The sequence below is a fragment of the Calliopsis andreniformis genome, chromosome 4, assembly GCF_051401765.1.
Source record: "Calliopsis andreniformis isolate RMS-2024a chromosome 4, iyCalAndr_principal, whole genome shotgun sequence".
NCBI classification, from domain to species: Eukaryota; Metazoa; Arthropoda; class Insecta; order Hymenoptera; family Andrenidae; genus Calliopsis; species Calliopsis andreniformis.
Genome location: NC_135065.1, coordinates 6,228,326 through 6,236,643, shown reverse-complemented (window position 1 = coordinate 6,236,643; position 8,318 = coordinate 6,228,326). Strand labels below are relative to the sequence as shown.

The 8,318-nt window shown below is 39.4% G+C and overlaps 2 protein-coding genes and 1 long non-coding RNA gene across 9 annotated transcripts in view; 1 reads left to right on the top strand and 2 right to left on the bottom strand.

Annotated features, from left to right (window-relative positions):
- The window catches only part of LOC143178039 (F-box only protein 7), a 91,978-nt gene that overhangs the window by 26,626 nt on the left and 57,034 nt on the right, over positions 1 to 8,318 (bottom strand). The window lies entirely within an intron of this gene.
- The window catches only part of LOC143178038 (phosphatase and actin regulator 2), a 309,101-nt gene that overhangs the window by 254,613 nt on the left and 46,170 nt on the right, over positions 1 to 8,318 (bottom strand). The gene's annotated exons all lie outside the window — the stretch shown is intronic.
- On the top strand, positions 3,600 to 4,250 carry LOC143178221 (uncharacterized). The gene is made up of 2 exons (XR_013001741.1): positions 3,600 to 3,670; positions 3,871 to 4,250. It is a non-coding gene; the product is annotated as an uncharacterized LOC143178221 (long non-coding RNA).

The following is an 8,318-nucleotide window of genomic DNA, read 5'->3' as shown; positions in this document are numbered from 1 at the left end:
GATCAGGAAATAGCAAGAAAAATTATAATTTGCGAGTGGCAAACTTTTTTGCACTTAGTTTTTATAAAGTGTCTATGTACAGAAATTCTGTGTCATAAAAGAAACTGAAAAAATCCAATTATAAATGTTCCAACTTCATCCGCTTATATTGGATCAACGTCGAGAAGGATCGTTCATTCTCGAATCATGAGGAATCTTTTATACTATGTTTTGGTATATTGTGACATGACAAAGCTGCTACTCTAATACCTACTGAGTTTCAACAGACTGTTACACATGGTGATAAGTACACCTGTATATAGAAGTGTATGGCATAGAGCTAATGGTGTTAGGATAAATGTTGATAAATTAGGATACCTCAATATGTATTTAAAAAGACGAATAAATAGATGAATCGTTCTTCCTCGACATTAACAAGAGCTGAGCCAATGCAGTTTTAATGTTCATAAAAAGTTACTTCAGCTTGTTTTCTGATCATTATTTATCATTTTTCCATAAACACTGACTACTGATATAAAAACCTAAATAGGTATGCAGTAAACTTAACTACTGTTTCAACTCACAAATTATCATTCTTCTTGTAATATTTTCCTCTTACAAATTATCGAGTGCTCTACCTAAAAGCATCGTCTTTATATGCTATAATCTATTAAAAAAAACGATCCCTACTAATGCACCATTTTGGATATAATGATATCATCCAAAAACTGGTTCTGCAGCCACTTCTCTGACGCCGTCGAATGGCATTCTAAAGCCATGAAACGCTTGAAAAGAAAAAAGGAGAATTTCAAAGTTCTCCAACGCCCAAGCTCCTTGAAATTCATGAAACCGGAAAAAAGTACAGCAGTTATATGAAACAAGAACTCTTAAGACGATTTAACGGTCGTAAACGCGGGCAAAGTAAGTTCCCAACGACGAGGAAATCTGACAAATAGCCCGTCGATGAATAATTGAGGAAATTTATGGATTCTTCGTTGATCGCTCGTATGACCGCATCGATTGGACCTCGAGGAAACTCGTTCTTCGAGGAATTTATTCTCACCGCGACACTGGCAGTCGCCTTCCTAGTAATTGCAACACGCTCATCCGTTGATTGTGTTGATTTCTACGACGGGTGACGTAAACGATGACTCCTCGTGCGGCCGCGTGAAAAGCTCCGATGTCGACACGCCATCCTCGTTGGACAATGACTAACATTATCAACCAAGCGTTAATAGACGGAGCCAGACGCGACAGGCTTTTCACGAGAACCTATTGTGCACGCGCGCCCGCGCGCAGGCGTTTCCCAGAATTACCTATTATACCAGCAGCCGAATAATAAGAGGGAAAACCGAACGTTAAATCGGGAGACAACAGCCTCGAACGTTGCCTCGTGAATATTCATGCTGTAAACACGATGGGAATAAATAAATACGTGGGGGATCTTTTGGCTGACAGATATTGGGGGTGAATCTTCGAAAGGAGAAAATGGGAAGCAGGGTGTTTCCAAATATGTGGGGCAATTTTTGAGAATAGGTTTTAGATACCTGGACTATGAAAAATGTTTGGATGAACATGTGTCTATACTGCGTTCACTGAGAGAACGCAGTCGTTTCACGCAGATGGCTTCCATTGCCCCGACTGACTTTTCCACTGAGATTGGTGAAGGATTCAAGAGCCTAAAAGGACACGCCTTGCTTCTTTCTACTCTGTATACCTAGTGTCCAAATGAAACAAATGTTTCTCTCTATTAAGAAACAATATTTATTGAGATATCAATGTATAAGAATCCACAGCTTATTTGATTCTAAAGAAACAGCAACGGTAGAACTGTTTCCTGGATTTCCTACAAAATGTTCGATGCGACCAGGTAGTTTATGACACGGGAAATCTAGGGTCGTTTATGGTATTGCAGCGCAGTAAGAATTCTGACTAGTACCAGTACGTTTTCGGTCGACAGAGACGATATTCAAGAAGATTTTTATTTGCTAACAGAGCCGCATTAATACTTTCGGAGAAAACTAAAATCTGAAAGAATATCGTTTGCTTGCTCAAAATTTCTTTCACACCGTTTATGCGCTAACACTTGAAGAAGTGACTTTCTTTAGAAATGGTAGGACCTCCAAGGGCCCAACAAGGGGTTCATGGGTAGGGATGTGCTCGGGAGTGACAGAGCCAATAACTAATGAGCGTAGGCGTGAACTGCGCAAAGGGTACGAAAACTCGTCAACCGACAACTGCGTTCTCCCAGTGAACGAAGTATAGGAATGCTTAGTTCTTTTTTGTTATACGATATTTTGTGATCGAATCGTGCGAAAAATAAGAAAAACGTGGGACATGTAAATCTACTCCTGGAAATTTCGAGTATCTATTAACGAACACTCTGTATAGATAAGTAACTCGTAGAAGCTAGTAAACAGAAAAATTGTGAACGTTCTGTGCACGTACCGCTGTAAATAATTTACCGTACTGAAATTATAGTGAGTCCAATACGCCACACCAGCTGCAAATTAAAGATATATACACTGAACCTTCCTTTAGTGAAGTTCATGCACAGTAAACTGCCTCACAAGGAGAACTCCCCAAGTGTGACGCTCACTTATTAATGAATCTTTTCCAGTTTGTAGAACTCGTCAAGCCAAGAACGCCAATACCCCTCTTGGGGGTACATTACCAATAGCTTAAGTGGCATTAACAATTGAAGCAACTACATGCGCCTTAGTTCCTCAGAAGGATTTAAACAAATGAAAATTCACAATTTTAAATACCCATCTGAATATTAAATATTTGAAAAATTAAAGTTTGTAAAATTTGATAATTTAAAAGGTTAAGAGTGCTGTAAGCTGAGTAGCTAGATATTATGAAAATGTAAAAAATTGAGAACTTAAATATTCACACATTAGAATGTTTCAATATTTGAATTTGAATTTAAATTTAAATTTGAATTTGAATTTGAATTTGAAAACTTAAATATTTACACATTAGAATATTTGAATATTTGAACCTGAATTTAAATTTCAATTTTTGAAATCGCATAAATTAAAATTTGTAAATTTTCAAATTTTTTCACAAGTTAAAACAAATCATCCCTATTTCAGATTATTGATCACAGACCCTTGGATGTTCACCCTTTTTCTCTGGTTGGTCAATAACCGGCGGGTATCGCAACTAAAATTAACACCCTTGGGTAAACGACAACCTGGAGCGAGCAGGAGGCATCGTTCACCTGGCTGCTCTGGATACTCAACTATGCACAAAGAGAGGGAAGAAGCTTAACTTTCCCGCGCAAGCACGTTAACGAATATCGCTGGAAGAGCGTGTCTCGCGCGACATTCCAGCTGCAACTTCGCCTTCGACGCTTTGATCCCTCGTTCGTGTCGGCTCAATTGAATTTACTTTGACCGAGCCTCGAACGAAACACCGAATTTCGCTAGAGACGATTTTGTCAGCAGTAATTGAACATAAAACCAGGGAAAACAAAAGAGAACTGGTTCGTTCCAATTTCTGCCATTATCAAGGCGTACATTCAGTATGAAGGAAGATTGAACCACGTTTCCACGTGGATAACTGAGCATGGAGGACACTAATAGCGTGATCGAATCCTTTAGGTAAAATAATATTTTATCTATGTGTTTGGAATTATTACTCCGTGAAAACAACACGCAGTCAAACATGATTCGACAGTGGCTAGGTGAGGGTTAAATAATTTTAGTATTAGCTTAGTGCATAGTATTAATAATTTTAGTATTAAAGTACCATCATAATCCAGAAACTGAAATCACAGATGCATGATAGACAAGATGCATTAAAATACTAATCCATTTAGTTTCAATTTCTAACAAAAATTGAAATATTCTATTAAATGGAACTAAAAATTTTCTTTGTTCGAAGGCAAGGCACTGGCCAGAAGTCAAACACCTGCCCGCGACAGCTTGTTGTCGTGAGGCTCCGCTCGTCTGTCGGAGGGTGCATGGAAAATTACGGACAAATTGTCCCCGTGTAACGAGAGGCAAATGATCGATACCGAACACCACACCAGGGAAAATAGCAACAACGTTGAAGATATTCATCTCTCGATATTCATATTCGACAGATGGTTTCGTGAATACTTGTTTTCTGTTATAAATTTCAGACTATCAGGCATATGGAGTTATGTTTCTATTTGGAATTATTTAACCAGTCCATCGATAGTGATACTTCTATCATTAAATTCTAGCAGCATTTGCGAAGATGTTTTTAAATCATTTTCTGAGGCCCTTCATGTGATCTAGATATTTATTCTTCAATTAGGATAATGGGAAATAGGATTAAGAATATCACTACCACTATTAACACGACAGGTGTTAGAAATTTTAGGGATGGTTCTACATGTTAAAATAAGACGAAAATGAAGGCAGACGAAGCTGTGTTTAAAGATTAATTTCTAAATTATTAATCATTTAAGGAACATTTAAATTAAGTGTGAAGTGTGTCTGATTAGTGACTTATTCTACTGCTGCGTGTATTAAGCAGATAAGAGATAGCGAAATCAGTAGAATTAGTCTCAAGCTAGACACAGCGGAGTAAGTAGAATTAGTATCAATGTCAGACATGACGAAGTCAGTAGAATAAGTTCCAAATCAGACATCAATAGAATCAGTAGAATAAGTTCCAAGTCAGACATCAATAGAATCAGTAGAATATGTCCAGAATCAGACAAATTTTAGCTATCTTCTCGCCATATGATAATTTCGAAACAAGACACCATGCATAAATTTATCTGTTTCCATTTTGATTTTATTTTAGCATGTCGAATCACCTCTTAAAATTTCTAACATCTGTCGTTAACTACCCCGTATATGTGATATTCTTTTCCATAATTATAAGAACAAATAAAGTTACTTACTCCTGTATACAAAACAATCCACAATTCACAATCATACAAAACTATCAACAATCCACAAGTTTGCACAAAAATGAACAAAACAATATATGACATCTACATTATGAATTTCAATCTTCCCCCAATTTGATAATCTAAAAATTTCGCTTGAAAATCCTTCAAACGCAGAAAAAGCAGAAAAACCAATTACATAAATCTACCCCGAAGGTCGGCGAAAAAGAGTGCACCGAGTCGATCGTCAATATCTTTCACGATCCCTGCGAGACCTCGACAGGCAAACAAATTCTGGCGCGTGTTGAAGGGGCTAAAAGGAATACGAGAAGGCGTGATTTACAGACGGCCAGTTGCACGCGCGTATAAAGAAAGAGTGGAAAGGATCGCGCAAGAGGCGTCGAACGTTGACCAGATCGTGGCTTTCGCGGCTCAACTATGATCGCGAGATTGATGATCTCATCCGCCTATAAACCGTCGCTCCTTCCATTGATAACACAATGGAGCCACCGTGTACATACACACCAATATACACGCGCATGTGTACGTGTGTTTACCGTTCTGCTGTACGAATTTATGCTGCTCGCCTCGAGGAACAGCCTTGACATTCCACGCGAGGGACGTGGCTAGGCGATGTTGCAGACCCGCGGAGATTAATCGATTCCATGCAAGACTGAGCAAACTTTCGAGACGCGACGAGACGCATTCTTCGCCAGAACCGCGCCACTAGCACCCATTTTACCACCCCACGAATCGCATGAATGAAACCATTAGCCCCTGCACAGTGTCTCAAACGACGTCGACCACGCGCCTGTTTGTTCATCGATGAGTCGATTGCTTTTGAAAAAATACGATACCGACTCTGGCTCTACCCTGACATCGCGAGTGTTGCACGCAGAGGAACTTCGACGAGGAAATTTCCCTTGCAAATTAGACGGTAAATGAGTTAAGAGTGAGGTAAGACTCCACAATTTAGAGGCGACTGTAGCGAGTAAATTCTATAAATGATAAATTCCCTAGGAGAGAATCGTCGACCTCTCGGTCAGCGTCCCTCCCACGTTCTTTTGACGAGGCTCCCTCAAGGGGAGCGAGTTTCGCGATCCTAAGGGTGCAACATGTCGCCAAAGTCGTTGCAAGTCGTCAGACTTAAACGAGGCCCGGGGCTACGTGAAAAAGCCACGATCGCAGATCTCGCGAATAGGCGGCCAAGCAACTCTCCCTCCGCAGGCCGTCTTTTCCGTGGCACACAAGCCCGCGAAATTAAACGATGAATCTTCTATGAGCCGCGTTTCTTGGCCCCAGCTCTTCCACTGGCTACGACCCACTCGGAGGACCATCTTTCACGCGGAACCGGAAGAATGGAGGATAAAGGGAGGGCCGATTGCGCCCTCGATTACGGAAATAACGCACCTGTTCCCGAGCACAGAGGCCACCAGGAAACGTTTCCGCCTCGGCGAAGCGAAAAGTGGAAGATTGTATTTTCATGAATTACTTTCGACCAGAGTTCGCTCGGGCGTCGTTTTTCGCCCACTGGCCGAATGATTCCGTGGCTGCAAGGCAAAATGACCTTAGGCACATGCTTTTGCTCTCGAGATATTGGCGTTTGAAGTTTTCAACTTCAATATTATCTTATGGACTTGTGTCTTCTTGATCCCTCATTTCCGTGGAAGGCAAAACGACCTAAGTCATATGTTTCTGTTTTCGAGATATTGCCATTTGAAGCTTTTAGTTTCAGTACTGTCTTATGGACTTGTGTCTTCTTGAATCCTTATTTTTAGGTGAGAAAGTCCTTTTAATGTCCCTTTTTCTTTCTGGAAATATAGATTCCATATTCTAGATGTTAATTAAGAATTTAATGCGAATTTTCTGAAAATGTGACATAGGTCGCTTTGCCTTACAACCAGATTTCTGGATGAAACAATTCTTTTAACACCTTTCTTCTTTCTAAAACTATAAATATATATTCTGGATGTTAATTAAGGCCTTGACTTGATCTTTTTCAAAATGTGACATAGGTTGCTTTGCCTTATAACCACAGAATTAAGCGTTCACTGATTCATACGTCGCTAGAGCTTGAAAATTAAGTTTCCCTGGCCTATCTGCTTTATCTTTTCTCCAGGGAAATTATGTTGTGGCTCGAGGAAGAAAGTTTGGGTTGTTTCGTTTCGAAGCCAAGTGCCTCTTCAAGTCGCGTTCAAAGACCTCGCCGAGAGAGAGTGCAGGATTCTTCCATGGGTCTTTGAATTCGAGTACGACTAAAAAGCTCAAGTTGCGTGTAGAGTTCCATCCTTTCCCTGTTTTGTGGAGAAAATTGCTGCCTTAAGCGGGGAAAGTGAAGAACTTGGTTTTTGGTTACTTGAGAGGGGAGGATATCAATGAGAGCTGATGCAAGCATTGATACATCTATGACTTTACAGTCATTTAAATTTTCCTTCACTTAAATTACACAATTTAAGTCTATAAATAATTTTATTTTAGAAATGGGAATCAGAAAATTAGAATAAATGAACTTGCTTCAAAAGTTTCTAATATTGAGAAATTTAAAAAGAAATTGAACCACTTGAAAAATTGAAAATTGTGATACTTCAGAATTTCAAAATGCTCCAAACAAAATAATCACAATAACTTTTTTCTGAAAAAAGTATCAGACGGATCGTAGTAAAATTACCTGCTATCATTATTCATAGCACAGATCCTCATCTTACAGTTATACAGACTATAAAGCATTGATCGCCCCATATGGGATCCTCTAATCGCTTTGAGCTGCGTGATATTAATAAATCCTTGATTAGAGCAGCATCGACCTTCAATAGGCCTATTAAAATATTTTTCCCTATCGTCCTCGCGGCTAGCTGACGTCAGAAGCTATTACACGGACCGTGACGTTTCCTTCTCTGCTCGGAGCAACGACAATAAAATCCAGGTAGGTATAGGTATCAAGTTCAAGGCCGAACGGTGCAGGATAGAGGGCTTCGGGATCAATTCCATGGATTTACAGCGACGGTAGCCAGCTAAATAGCCCGACCCAAAATACCTCGTCCCTTTACGGTACGTTCGCGAAAGGAAAAGCAAGCAGGGTTTGGAATGCAATTTCTATGACCTAGTTCCAACACGGGGTCTCTAGAAAACAAATCCTGGGGTCTATGTTGTGAATGGTGTGCTTTAGAAATTTGTGACTTTAGAAATCCAAAGCGAGACAAAATAAGTCACCTATTTTCCTTCTTTTTTCTCTTTTTAGATATTGACTTTGAAGTTTGGAATCTCAATTTTGTATGGATTTTTCTGTTATGGTATTCTCGTGTTTTAAGGAGGAAATTTTTCTAGTTTAATCTCCTTCTGCTAAAAATACAAATTACATCTACTGCTTCGTGAATCTCAAGGCATAAATTCAATTTTATGAAAAATATGTAACTTTTGCATTAGAAGCATAGAAAACATAAAACCTACCTACAGCTCAAAGGGTATG